Source organism: Aquila chrysaetos, chromosome Z (genome assembly GCF_900496995.4).
Source record: "Aquila chrysaetos chrysaetos chromosome Z, bAquChr1.4, whole genome shotgun sequence".
Classification (NCBI taxonomy): domain Eukaryota; kingdom Metazoa; phylum Chordata; class Aves; order Accipitriformes; family Accipitridae; genus Aquila; species Aquila chrysaetos.
Window position 1 is genome coordinate 41130803 of NC_044030.1, and position 15109 is coordinate 41145911.

Below are 15109 nucleotides of genomic sequence, written 5' to 3' on the forward strand. Positions count from 1 at the left end.
CTATTAAAAAGCATTTCAAGGACAATGCAATCATCATGCACAGTCAACATGGGTTCACAAAGGGAAAGTCCTGTTTAACTAATTTGATGTCCTTCTATGATAAGGGCATTCACCTAGTGGATGAAGGGGAGGCTGTGGATGTAGTTTTCCTTGATTTTAGTAAGGCTTTTGATACTGTCCCTCACAGCATCCTTCTGGACATATTGTCCTACTGTGAGATGAGCAGGTACATGGTGTGTTGGGTGAAGAACTGGCTGAAGGGTTGTCGTGAATGTGGCTGGTGACCGGTCACCAGTGGTGTTCCTCAAGGGTCAATTCTTGGGCCAGTTCTGTTCAACATGTTTATCAATGATCTGGATGCAGGAGTTGAATGCACCTTTAGCAAGCTTGCTGATGACACCAAACTGGGAGGTGCTGTTGAGTCTCTCGAGGAACAAGAAGCCTTGCAGAGGGATCTAGATAGGTTGGAGCATTGGACAGTCATCAGTGGGATAAAATTTAACAAGTCCAAATGCCAGATTCTGCACCTGGGATTCAGTAATACCAGACACAAGTATAAACTGGGAGAGGAGTGGCTGGAGAGCAGCCCTGCAGAAAGGGATCTGGGGCTGCTGGTGGACAGCAGGCTCGACGTGAGTCAGCAGTGTGCCCTGGCAGCCAGGAGGGCAAACCGCATCCTGGGGTGCATCAAACACAGCATGAACAGCCGGTCAAAGGAGGTGATTATCCCGCTGTATTTAGTGATGGTGAGACATCACCTCGAGTACTACCTGCAGTTCTGGGCCCCAGAGTTTAAGAAGGATGTTAAGGCCCTTGAACACATGCAGAGGAGGGGAACAAAGCTGGTGAAAGGGCTGAAAGGCATGTTCTGTGAGGAGCGGCTGAGGACCCTGGGTTTGTCTAGTTTGGAGAGAAGGTGGCTGAGGGGCGACCTCATTGCTCTCTGCAGCTTCCTGAGGAGGGGAAGTCGAGAGGGAGCTGCTGAGCTCTTCTCCCTGGTACCCAGCGACAGCATCCATGGGAATGGCTCAAAGCTGCACCAGGGGAGGTTTAGACTGGACATTAGGAAGCATTTCTTTACCGAGAGGGTGGTCAAACACTGGAACAGGCTTCCTAGAGAGGTGGTCGATGCCCCATGCCTGTCAGTGCCTTAAAAAGAGGCATTTGGGCAGTGCCCTTAATACCAGGCTTTAACTTTTCATCAGCTCTCAAGTGGTCAGGCAGTTGGACTGGATGATGGTTGCAGGTCCCTTCCAACTGAACCACTCCTATTCTATTCTATTCTATTCTATTCTATTCTATTTATTCTATTGAATCAGATATAATTATGTTTGTTAAAAATCAGGAATTTTAATGCATCTTCTCATTTTGCAGGTTTATTTTACTTCTGCATTTCAAAAAGCCTTTTTTAAAGCTGCATGAAGTTAGCAAAGACCTTATTAACAGAAGTAAGTATATGTTGGTGGTTTTTGGCCAAAAGTGAGGAAAAGTCTCTGTAATCTTTGCTACACAGGATGGAGAGGAATCACAAAATGTATCCTACTGGCTCCAGAGATTCCTGTCTGCTGCATTCAAGCTAGTGACATATATAGGCAGCAACACATAGACTTATAATACAGCACCATGGGGGCCCAGCTTTCCGCACATGCCTCCTATACTTGTTGCTGTAATTCTGAAAAAGAACAACTAAGGATTGCACTGAGATGTCTGAACTCAAATAATGAAAATTGTGATACATAAAATGAAATGTATCTTTCCTGCACTAAAATCAGACCTCATCTAGGTCTGCACTCATAAAAAAATAACCTTATTCACATGGGTTCCTAGGTCCTGCCATTGAATTCAGTGAAGCTGCTGATACACTTACATTCTTTCATACCAGAATTGGAGATGGAGAAGTAGCTCACTTAGAGATCAGTATTGCTAAACCCTAGTGTTAAAAAAGGCTTGGCTCACACCTAAAATGCTGACATTTTAATATACTGTAAGTATTCTCTATTTCTGGTTTGGATTTTTTTTGAACCTTTGAAATTCACATGTTCAATGCTTTTTCTGTGCACCCCTCGGAAAAAACCCTCAAACCCCACAAACATTTATTTTATATATAATTGGATAAGCTCCAATTCATACATAATGGCATGATTCTAGAATTTGGTGCTTTAAGGAAAACACAACCAAACATGGATCTTAATAAAATTATGTCAGTGTCAACATTATCATATCTCTCTGGAGATGGGATTTTAAATGAGTCTTTTGACTGTGCTGAAAATGAAATCCTGTCTTTGAATAAAAATAGTATCTGAGCCATACTCCTGAAGGACAGTAGAAAAAGTGTTGAGGTGTGGAAGCGCTGCAAAGTTGCAGCAGCAGTGTTTCCTTGGGAGGTTGTCCCTGTGTGGAACCTTTCTCCAGAATTCCCTGAGATGAAATAGCTGCAATTACATCTGTGGAGGATAAAGTTTAATAAATATCACCTCCGGCCCCCAGAAGAAAATTTGCCGACTAGTTTTAATGGTCTGTAAGTGGAAGTTTTAACTTCCACTTTGTGCACGTGGAAGTGTATATTTCAAGATAGGTTTGCTGGTTTTTAAGGAAGGAGCGAGGCAGACATTTCTTTTTGGTGCTCTTAATCATCATTAGAAATAAAAGCAGTGGAGAAAGTTTTTTTTTAAATCAATTCTGTGATTCAGGAGCAAAAGTATCACTGATTCTTAGAGCATGAAATTAGTTCAGTCTTTTCAAAATGTTTTCTAATTAATTCCTCTTAGGTTGTGTCTCATCATCGAATGATGGCTTTCTGTTCTTTGGAACAGGTAACCATTTCTTTCTATGACCTTAGAAACTTTTCAAAAACTCCTCTTGTACTATATGCCCATCACATCTCATAGCCTTTTTAATTAAATGGCTTGTATATTTCTCTATGGCCTCTTGTATTTCATGCCTTAATATAAAATAATTCTTCAAATAAAACTACTACTGAATATTACCTCCCAATGTAGAAAACATCTTGAAGTGAATATGAGACATCTGTGCTGGACATTTCAGCATTGCTGGCTTTGAAAAGCAAGAAATAGGAATGGTTCGTCATTACTCCATAAGGACTATGTTTTCAAGTGAATAAAGTATGTTCTTCTAAGCGTGATACTTGTGCAGCTGTGCAGAAAATGAGTATGGAATATCATATATGATACATATTACATGTAGGCCAAAAGCTGAAGTCTCTGGGGGAAATATGCATTCAATAGGAGGCCTGAGTGGGGAATGCAGAGTTTGTGTTTGCCATTGGTATAAGTGCTCATTTCTCCATGGATGTGTATCTTCAAGCAATACGTTCTCATATACAGCTGCCCATAGGAAGCTCTTTGCATGTTTGATTTACACGTGTGAGTAGTCCCAGCAGGGTAAGGCAACTGCTACAGAGCAGTGGCTGCTCCTGCTCTGCTCAAGTCAGTGGGGGTCACTTAGGGAATTCAGTGGCAGCAGCAGCAAACCTGAGAACTCCCTTGCCTGCAGCTTCTCGTGACACCACAAAATGTAGCTACAAATTCCCTTGTTTTCATTCTGATTTTCACATAAGTTACCTAACCCATGTTGAAGAACCTGCTTTCACTCTCCCCACAATGACAAAAGATCTCTGTGTTTGCCACTGGAGACAACATACCAGCTTATCTGGCATACAGGGACCCCAGTAACACTGAAGTAGCATTGGCACAGGCAGAGGTTAGTGAGCAATGGAGACTTGGTTTCCCAGGTTTACAAGTCCTGTAATCTATGACAAGTGACATTTCCATATTTCTTGTCTCATGTTTATTTATGGTTGTGCATGCTGCATGAGTCTTGCAGGCTGTTACTGAAGTTGAGCAATCAGCTCAACATAGATTTGTTTCTCCTGAGGAACAGGAGGATCTTGTTACTCACTGCTCTTGCCTGGTCACTCTGTTAAAGTAGCCATGTTTTGATCTTTTGGCTCATAAGTTGCACAATATTAGACTGGGATCTTGCTGACTTGCAATCTTCAGTATGCTGTCTTTGACAGTGCATTAATGTAAGGCTGCAGAAAGTGGGTTCTCCTCCTTCGGTCCTTCAGAGAAGTAGGTGGGTGGATCAGCCATCAGCACGTAAGCCTGGAGGAGAAGTGGTCATGCCTTCCTCTTCATTTTGTAGGCCACGTTTCTCCTCTGAGTGCTGAACAAAGAGCTCAAATGTTGTATCATCTGCTCTTGCTGCTAAACTTGGACCTGGCTGATGGGGAAACAGAAACAGAGGGGGGAAATGGCAGTTTTTCCCAGCGCTCTCTGGCTGGGGAAGAGTTGGAGGAGCAGACCAGCAGGTCGGGCCTTCTGCTTCCCCCCCAGCACCCATTGCATGGGGTTTCCTGTTTTGTGATAAAACATTGCTAATAACAATAAACACACTTACACACCTACACTCCATGGACTTTGCAGGACTCAGCGTTACCCCTGTTTTATGGACTGGGAAGGAGAGGTGCAGAGAGGTGAAGCACCCGCCCCAAGTCACCAAGGGAAAGGAGGATCACCTAGAGGCAAACACTGTCCACCTCTCCTCAGCCCCAGCTGCGTGCCTGGCCCTCCAGGGAGACCCAGGGCTGGGAAAGTTGAATATCATTGAATTAATTAACAAAAATAATGGCTAACCAACTAGACCCAAACCCTGCTGTGCTTATGTGCTTATACCCTGACTCCAGCTGGGAGTTTGAGAAAAAACTGCTCTCTGGGCCTTAAATACAGAGTTATGCCTACTTTCCCCAGTGTCACAGAATCACAGAATCACAGCATGGTTTGGGTTGGAAGGGACCTTCAGAGATCATCTAGGCCAACCCCCATGCCATGGGCAGGGACACCTTCCACTAGACCAGGTTGCTCAAAGCCCCATCCAACCTGACCTTGAACACTTCCAGGGATGGAGCATCCACAACCTCTTTGGGCAACCTGTCACAGTGCCTCACCATCCTCATAGTGAAGAATTTCTTCCTTATGGCTAGTCTGAATCCGCCCTCTTTTAGTTTAACACCTTGTCCTGTCACTACAAGCCCTGGGAAAAAGTCTCTCTCTGCCTTTCTTATAAGGCCCCTTTATATATTGAAAGGTTGCGGTAAGGTCTCCTCAGAGCCTTCTCTTCTCCAGGCTAAACAACCCCAACTCTCTCCGCCTTTCTTCATAGGAGAGGTGTTCCAGGCTTCTGATAATTTTTGTGGCCCTCCTCTAGACCTGCTCTAACAGGTCCTTCTTGTACTGGGGACACCAGAACTGGATGCAGTACTCCAGGTGAGGTCTCATGAGAGCAGAACAGAGGGGGAGGATCACCTCCCTTTACCTGCTGGGCATGTTTCTTTTGATGCAGCCCAGGATAGAATTGGTTTTCTGGGCTGCAAGTGCATGTTGCCAGCTCATATGTGATTTTTTTCATCTACTAGCATCCCCGAGTCCTTCTCTGCAGGACTGCTCTCAATCCATTCATGCCCCAGTCTGTACTGATATTGGAAATTGCCCTGACCCAGGTGCAGGACCTTGCACTTGGCCTTATTGAACTTTGTGAAGTTCAAATTGGCCCATCCCTCAATGCTGTCAAGATCCCTCTGGATGGCATCCCTTCCCTCAAGCCTATCAACTGCAGCACTCACCTTGGTGTCATCCACAAACGTGCTGAGGCTGCACGTAATCCCACTGTCTATGTCGTTGATGAAAATACCGAACAGTACTGATCCCAAGCGACAGGACACATCAACGTTTCACCGTCCCTTCAGCTGGAAGAAGAGCTCCATCTAGTGAGGGCCGCGCTCCCTGAGGCTGCTTCAGCAGCCGTCTATCCACCCTATGCCAATTTTGGCCCCAGCCAGGGTCCCGCGGTGGGAAAAATAACCCAAAACTGTCTGCAGACCCCCTTGCCATGGGGACAGGCAGCAGGGAAGGCCACGATTGGTTCCAGGTCCCCTCAGCTCTGGCACCTCCATGGCACAAGAGCCTTGGCCATGGCCACCTTCCTCATGGGCTGGGTGCCAGAGAGGTTGAGGAGCCCCCATTTTGTTTGGGGACGTGAGAAAAATCACCCAAATGATGGTGGTGCAGAAGCGTTAAGTGAAGGGCATGGGATGGCAGGCCCTTCAGGAGTGTGTTGCACCCACAGTTTTTCGCAAAAAGGGCTTATTTGGGGATTTTACTGCAGGGAACTGAACATCCCCTGTTTTTCTGAGCGATCAGTGAGCAGAAGGGAGCTAGAAAGAAAAGCGCTGGACCTATGGAAAGAAGCAAATGGGGTCTGAAAGTATAATGTAGCACACAAAGTAAAACATTTTAAGAATCTCATTTTCTTTCTTTCATATGCTCATGCTGATTACATTCCCCTGCTTTGCCCCTGTGTGTGTGCATGTGCATGGTGACCCAGGTGTAATGCAAATGTGTTAGCAGCTTGGGTTCACTTGAAGTTGGGTTCAATAAGGGCCCCGGTTTGCATAAAATCAGATCTTTTTGGACTTCAGGCTCCTTTTAGGTATCACAGTGCAAGTGTTCACTAAGGGTTTTGAAAGTGTAGGCCAGTATAGAGTTGTGGGCTATTTTTTTAAATTTTGAATCTTTCTTCTTTTTTTCCCCCCAAATCACTGCTTGTTCAGTAAAGAGGTTCCAAGCTAAAACAATTTACAGTTGTGGAATGCAAACACCAAATCTTTGACTCACACAGATTCCAGTTATTGAGCTAGTCCCATGTTCAGGCAAAGGAGACAATCACTCAAGAAAAAAATCTAGTTAGTCAGCAAAACTACTAGATTAAGGAAAATGGGAACTATGCAGTACAAGATTGCTTTTAACAATATGATGTACTCAATCAGTGGATTACATCAGTAACTGAGTCAAAGCCTTACTTTCACAAAGATTGGAGCTCCAAATCTGTCTAGACAAGCAATTTACAATGGAGGGGTGGAAATCTAAACCATTGAATCCTAATGTTGTAAACAGTCTCTTATCAAGACTGGTAATACAGACAGGGCCCTACTGTTCTCAAGGACCACCCGCAAGAGAAAGAATTTGATATGGCAGCTTGCCTGAAAGATTTATTTGCGATATACTAGTATGTGGTAACAGCATGAAAGAGCTGTAGGAGTGAGGAGTGCTTTGCTGAGGGAGCAGCTGATGGGATTCGCCTTGACGGTGACTGCAGTATGCGCTTCAGAAAATGTCGGTCCTCCTAAAACACGGCGGAAAGACAGAGAGGCTGCAAATGGTCTTCTTGGCTATTCTGCTGTGTCCTCTCATCTTCACATCATAATGGCATTTCAAGAATCATGAATTAATCATAACCTGTGTGTAAAGGGCCAATTGTCCTTTTTTTTTTTCCTTTTTCAAGAGTTTTCTTGGTTAAGAGCATACTTGCAGACTCTATGTATATTCTTTAAGCAATGGTAGCATATATCTTGGTACATTTGGGTTTCTGGAGGTGAAGGCAGAGTTCAACATTACAACTAAGAGTTTTCCAAAGTGAGACAGACTATCAGTCACTGTCTGTGGCTGCAGCAGAAGTATGGCAGACATCTGGTATAAACTGCCCCTTGACATCTCCCTGCATCTCCTGGGACAGCCGTGAGACAATGAGAGCTTTCTAAACCACACTTTCAGTCTTGGATATTAAAGCTAGGTACCTACATACACACTTACACACTTAGGTCCCAATTTTAGAACAGTATGTGTGATTTGCATTCAAATTGCTGGCCAGCTTACTCAGCAAGTTGAAAGAGTGATAGCAAAATACACTTCTAACCAAAGTCTTCTACATTGATTTTGGTGTATCTTAACCTTTCGGAAATTATTACAAACAAGAGTAACTGAAATGTTTATATAAAGCATGCTTCAAACTAAACTTCTCCTATGGTTCAAATCTAAGTGAATCTGGGCATTTGTCATGAAAAACTGTAGCAAATGCACCAAAAAATAAACAACCTGTAAAATGGTTCTGCCTCTCCAAAGCTTTTGGGGGTTTTTGTGTTTCGTGGGGTTTTTTTTGTTGGGGTTTTTTTTGTGGGGTTTTTTTGTTTGTTTGTTTGTTTTTGGTTTTGTTTTTAAATTTTATTCTTTATTTTTACTGCCAAGAAAGCAAGCTGAATGAAAAAAGTCTGGCTAGCATTACAGGCTACTTGCTCAGTGAAGAAAAACACAGGAAAGGCAGCTGGCCCAAGAGAGCTATTACATTCCTCTCTCCCCTTCTCTTCCCTCCGCCACTCTGCAGACTTCAGAGCTGAATGGTACAGAGAGAAGGAGTGGGGAGCAAGGTCAAACACAGCTTTACACACCAAAGTCCCAACTTGATAGCTTTGCTAGCACAAGGGGAGAGTGTAAAATCTGCTGGGGGTAGACCTACTGCAGTTTGTACCTCCCTGAAGTATTGAGGCAACTAAGATTGTTACTCCCTGTGAAGAGATTAATAATCTATTGGGCTTTCCCAGGGAACCTTTTGGAAATGTCAAGGATGGCAAAATTGTGTGTGGCCAAATAATTATATTTGCTACTGCTCAAGATGATAAAGGCCTATTTCAGTACAAAGAGCGACTTTGCTGAATTGCTGTGACCTAGAAGATGCACTCCTTTTGCAAGACCTGGCTCCATTGTGAGCACAGTGTGAGTTTGTGCTGGGGAAATGTCTTCAGTAAATATCTCAATGAAAATCAAGTAAGTGGAAGTCAAAGTTCTGCTCACTCTCTTCCAACAGACAGGTGATCTAGGATTTACAATATACGTAACTAGTGGAAAGAAATAATGGTAGAAACATCTTCATAAAAAAATACTTGGCAAAGGAAAGGAAGAAGTTAAAGGCAGTTTTGCTTTGACATAGACTAAAGCATACCTGGGGGTGGGGGGAGAGGGAGGGAGAAAAAGAGGGGGGTGACTCAGGTACCTAAGCTAGAGCAATAGAAGGGAAGTGGTCTAGGCTGAGGACTGATGCTGGTACAGACTCAGCAGGTGGTCAGAGGTGATCATTAAGGTCTTTGGGGCAAAGTGTCCCTCCACGGAGACAAGAACATTTATTGCACATCAGAGATACTAAGATGTGAAGCCATTTTCTTGGAAGACTTATTAACACAAATGTAGGGATGGCTGGTTAGCATTGCTGCTGTTTAATGTCTTAGAATATGTTAGCACTGCAAGTGCTGGAGAATTTAATTCTTTCCCTAAAGAATGTACAGCCTAAAATAACTTCTTGAAGAAAAAAGATGCAGCCTATAGTAGTATTGTAGTTGCTTGAATTCCCCTGAGCAGGCCAGGCCAACTTCTACAAGTGTCCTTTAGAAAGTACTGATCTATCGGCATAGAAAGCAAGGCAGGAGAAATTTCTGGTGACCTCAGTGGGCTTTGGCTCAATCCCTAGTGAGACAGAATGACTTTTTGCATAAAAACAGACATCTTCTGCTGAGAATGGGTACTGTATTTCAAGCAAAAGTATAGAGTTGTAATCCAGCTTGCTTAGCTACTCAGTGCTAATAGGGTATTTGAGGTAGCATGAATTTCTTGCAGGGGAGTGACTGATGGTGTTAATCAGGCCGACTGACTGTTGAACTGCTGTTACTGAAGCGAAGAGAGCAGAAGATCGGGTCTTAAAGGCTAATGTGGGCCAGGACCACGGACCCACTTTCTGGGAAGGAGGTGTAGGTTGGCCGCGCTCCTGGGACAGACCCAGGCACGGCCGGGATGCCCTCCGCGGGGGATGCTGAGCAGGGTGGGTGCTGGGGAAACGCCTTTGTGCCGCTGGCTCGAGGCATCTTCCTCCTCCTCCTCCTCCTCCTCCCGTACCGAACCGCGGTAACACCGCCCGGTGACCGGGAAGCGGCCGGTGCCGCGGCGGCCTCGCCGCTGAGGGGTGCTGCGGGAGCGTGGAAGCGGCAGCCGGGCGGCGTGGGGGGCGTGGGGTGGGTGGGGGTGTGGGGCCGCCTCCGCCGGGGGAAGGAATGAACACCCGCTGGCCTGTCACTAAAACCTGCAGAAACTGCTGAAGTTGTTCGGGAGCACGCCGACTTGCAGAGAAAAGCATAACAATTCCGGGTTAGGAGAACAAGTTAGATCTTTAGGGTTTATGTACACTGTTGTGTAAATAAATAAGCTTAAAAATCGGTGGGGAGCCAGGCAGCTGCCTGAGCATAGGCACTGCAGGGTGGGGGTGGGGGGGCACTATGATCAAAAAATAAAACCCTGCTAGATTTGCCTATTAGTTTATTTCCCTATTTTGCCTCTTCTAATGTCATTGTAAGATTCATACGTTCATTCAACTTCTCCCTCCAAGAGTACACACAGTCCTTTTTTTTTTTTAAAGGAAAAATCGAAAAACAAATCAAATGCTGATTTCAAGGGTGTTTTACCTTGAACCAGAACTCAGTGAAACGCAGGTAGAGACATCAGAGCTTGTGATCTTTATTTTGACCTCAGCCATATGCAGATCACAGCACATTTCAGCTCCATGCTGAGCTGGAAAGTCTGACAATCCAGCAGAAAGTCCTGCCTTTCATACACCTCTCAACAGCGTGCTGTCCACATTAATAACTTCCGAAAGAGCCAACTGGGCATGCTCACACCAAAAGCTCACTGATGTCAACACAATATTGAAGAAGGATCAACACTACAGGAGATCAGCCCATAAGGGCACACCTGGTTCTGGTTTATGTCTGCTCTGCTTGCAGACTTTGGTATAAATCCCCTGTGTTGTTCTGTTCCTACCCACGGGCTAACATATGGCTAGGAGTTGGATCATCTGACTGCTTTATGGGCTCTTATCTTTCACTGTGCTCCACACAAGCAGAAATACTTCGAGATCTTGCGCTGGTAGAGCAAACAATGGTATAAGTGACATTAGGTAAATAAAACATCTTTTTGCCTTTGAAGAACATGAAAGAATGTTGTATACCTTCTCACTGATCAAAGGTGGTTATATTGCCCTTTTTGTTACAGATACAGATTTACTGTTGTATTCGTCTAATACTTACAGCATGTAAGGCCGCTTTAATCTGTCACTCAAATTTCCTAGTTTGTCTGGCTTTGGTTTTATTTCTGCTTTGACCAATAAGGTTTAGTGTGGAAGTGTAACTGAGTATTTACGTTCCCTTTTTATTCTAGCCTGGGCTTTTACATGCATCTCCTTTCTAATCCACTCCACCCCCTACTCTCCAGCCTGTGTGTACCAGCTGAGCAGCACTGTGGATTTAGGATTACAGTAAACATTTCATTTCAAACAGAATGGAAATCTCTCATATGTGACCGGAATGGGCTTCTCCCTCACACGCAGGGGACTGGGGCAGGGGGATCTAAGTATGTACAGGAGAGTGGGAGAAAGAACAGTAGGCTGGAAAAGGAACTGAATTTCAGCATTAGCAGCAAGAGAGAGATTGGAGTTCCCTGGGCAGACTGGCAGCTCCAAGTTGCCTGGAGGCTTTTTGGGCACAGTTGGGGACCACAAAGGACATAGAGCAAGGCTTTGTGCTGCCCTCAGCAGCACAGCCAAACAGTCACACACAGACTTCTCAGCAGCATTTTTAAAGCATGCTTCAACCTAAGGGCTGACTTTCTAAAACTGTAAATAGAGTTCCGAGTCCATGTGAGAGTTACAAGACAAGCAAAGCTTGTAACTTGAGTCAATTCAAGTCATCTGAGGGTATAATATCTGTTTTAAACCTGTACATCCTGATTGCCTAATATTTTAGTGCAAAGAATCCAAGTCAGCTTAAACAACTGAAGGAGCTCATACCAGTGAGCTCCTCCAGGGTTTGCTGCAGCTTGGGCTATGCCTGCTTCTTTTCTTGTGTTTCCTTGATCTGAGGCACATGGGTAGATCATTCAGGGAAATGGCTTCTTGACTTCCTTAATTTGTTTTAGTCCTTGGATGGGACCAATAACGGGGAAAATTAAAGCAACTATAAGATGAAGATAAATGAAAACTTTTTTCCTAGCATGAGTCACATACTTTGTAACTTCAGTCAAGGGCCTGCCTTTACCTAGTTTCTCTCTTCTGTCCTGTGTTTTCCAGTGGAAAAATGTCTGGGTCACCTGGAAAGAGAGCCTTTTACTGAAGAAAGGCATGCGTGTGTCATGGTTTAACCCCAGCCAGCAACTAAGAACCACGCGGCCACTCACTCACCTCCCTCACAGTGGGGTGGGGGAGAGAATCAGAAGGGTAAAAGTAAGAAAACTCGTGGGTTGAGATAAAGACAGTTTAACAGGTAAAGCAAAAGCCGTGCACACAAGCAAAGCAAAACAAGGAATTCATTCACCACTTCCCATCAGCAGGCAGGTGTTCAGCCATCTCCAGGAAAGCAGGGCTCCATTTCATGTAATGGTTACTTGGGAAGACAAAAAACCATAACTCCAAATGCCCTCCCTTTCCTTCTTCTTCCCCCAGATTTGTACGTTGACCGTGCTGTCATATGGTCTGGAAAATTCCTTTGGTCAGTTGGGGTCAGCTGTCCCGGCTGTGACCCCTCCCAACTTCTTGTGCACTCCCAGCCTACTCGCTGCTGGGGTGGGGTGAGAGGCCAAAAAGACCCTGACTCTGTTGTAAGCCCTGTTCAGCAGTAACTAAAAAATCCCTGTGTTAACAACACTGTTTTCAGCACAAATCCAAAACATAACACTATACCAGCTACTAGAAAGAAAATTAACTCTACCCCAGCTGAAACCAGGCCAGCGTGATAGGAAGGCATCTAGTGGAGATGAAGGGTATCTGGAGGCAAGAGGTGGCTAGCAAAAGGGATGAGAGACTTACAGGAGAAGAAGTGGACCTGTTGCAAAAGAGGCTTGGAGAGGGGCCTGGAAGATGTGAGTTCTGGACATAACCTCCAGTGGGATAACCTGAGGATGAGGGCTGCAGACAGAAGGATGAGGAATGCATCACAGTTGAGGGACTAGAACAAGGACCTAGGAGGGCAAAAGAAATAGACATGAAGATAGAACTCAGCTTGTGAGGCAAATGCCTAATGCCCAAGGGCAAGTGGATGGAGTTTCTGTAGAGGGTAAATTGAAAAAGCAGCAACAGGTAAGATCATTTGTTTCTGGCTCCTGTGCTTTAAGGGCAATCAAAATCTATAAACATTTCAGTTATTACTGTCTGTCCCATTGCTTCTCCACAAGGCTGCAGGCTTATGGAGTTGCTCTAGCAGCTCAGTCCTGGCCTCCTTTATTCCTAAGGGTCCTGAAACTCCTCCCTGCCACATGGCTTGAAGTATGTGCCCATCAGTGGCGAAAACCCAGGCCCGTCCCATTTCTTCTTTCTCCTTCTTTGCAATTTTGGTGTATGTTGCAAACATGACTTCAGTCACACAACAGGAAAGAGTTGGAGGTTACATGGCCCTTCCTGCTCTCTGCAACGAGCTGTGGGACTGGCCCCCTCAGCAGGTTCTCCCATGTTGTAGTTCTGCATTTTTGGGACATACTGCTTTGAGTTGTCAATCACTGAAATGCGCTGTTTGAGTCTACAGCTGTGATAGCATTAGGGCAATTTCATGTTTAGGTCTGTCTCCTAATTTTGATAGTTTACAGTAACTCCACCTGAGTTCTAAACGTATTTCTTCCAATCACTCTTCTGGGGCTGTTTTCCTGCAAGACAATGTAGTATGGCCCACAGACCACAGTTTTAATTAAAGCTTGAAATTTTTTGGTAAGGAAGTTCTCCAGACTAAAAGCTTCTGAAGATGTTTTATGTGTATCACATTTAACCACCTGCACCCAAATACAATATGTGAGTTGCTCAGAATGGATAAACAAAGCACATTCTGCTTTATTTCCAGAGCAGCACAATTTTGAAAAGGAGGATGTTTAATGACATATTCTGTACAAAAAAACCCAGCAGAAGCTCTTGGTGTCTGACACAAATGTTCGCAGAACAGTGTCTAACTATCCTCCCATGCTGTTTTTATAGATTCAGGCTTTAAAAGGCAGTTTTCTTCCTCCCAAAGCTCCACCCACATCATAAATCAATAAATAGATTAATAAATAAAGTAACAAAATGTCTCTGCTGATGATGCACAGTAGATGCCAGTTTCTCTTCCTGTTTCGTTTGGCAGATCCCCCTGAATGGCACAGAGTGGGTGGCCTGTACATTGATAATCACCTTGATTTCCAGAGCTGCGTCTGTTATTAAGCCATGCCACTGATCCCATCTGGATTACAGAAATGCATCTTACTGATGAAATCACAGAGGATTTCAGTAAAAGTTGGATAATCTTTCAATATTGAATAACTGTGTGTGGACCTGGCAGTGCTTGCAACATAGGCATATGGCAAGCACATGAACAACATGTTGTACTCTGAATCTATTGTTTTAGTTTGTTTCCAGCAGTTTCAGTCCAGACAAATCCATTGCTAATAAATGAATTGTGATGGTTTGTTGGGAGAGAAAGATGTTATAGCAGAGGAACATCCTCCCCTCCTCCCCTCCCTCCCAGCTTGCCTTTTGGGATAGTAGTAAAGCAATGTTAAATAAATGTTGTACACAAACAACTTTTTTTTAAGTATAAGGAAGTCTGGCAGAAAGAAAGAAAACTGCATAGTGTAATAAGAATGAGGCGAAGTTTGTCAGGAGAGATAATGTCCTTTATTAGATTGACTGCTATACTTGGAAAAAACAGGCAATCTTACATGCACATATGCCCTTCTTCATGTCCTAATGTAGTAAAAGATGCTGCTTCTCCTGACAAACCTTGACTGCTTTTATCCTTGTACCATCACAGCTACATCAACACAACTGTTAGTATAATGAATTCATATGGTTGTGGACAATAGGCACAGACATTCATTTGCTAGTTGAAAATTTCAGATGCTGCTTTTGGTGTTTCTAAGGATACACTCAGCCACCTCTTACTTTTATTTTCATTCTGCAATGTTACAGCCTTCACAGTAAAAATGAAAATCAATGTATTTTCAATTTTTTTTTTTTTTTTAAATTTTTAGACTTTTGGATATTCTCCAGTGTAGATGCAGACCTCTGCTTAATGTCAGCAACAGGTTTGCTTTTCTTAACGGCTTCTTAATGACTCTATAGAGACAGCCTCTGGCTCTCCCAGCTGCTGTGTAGTTCTTGCAGTGGGCATATTCTTAATCCCATTTAAATGCAAAGTAATTTACTA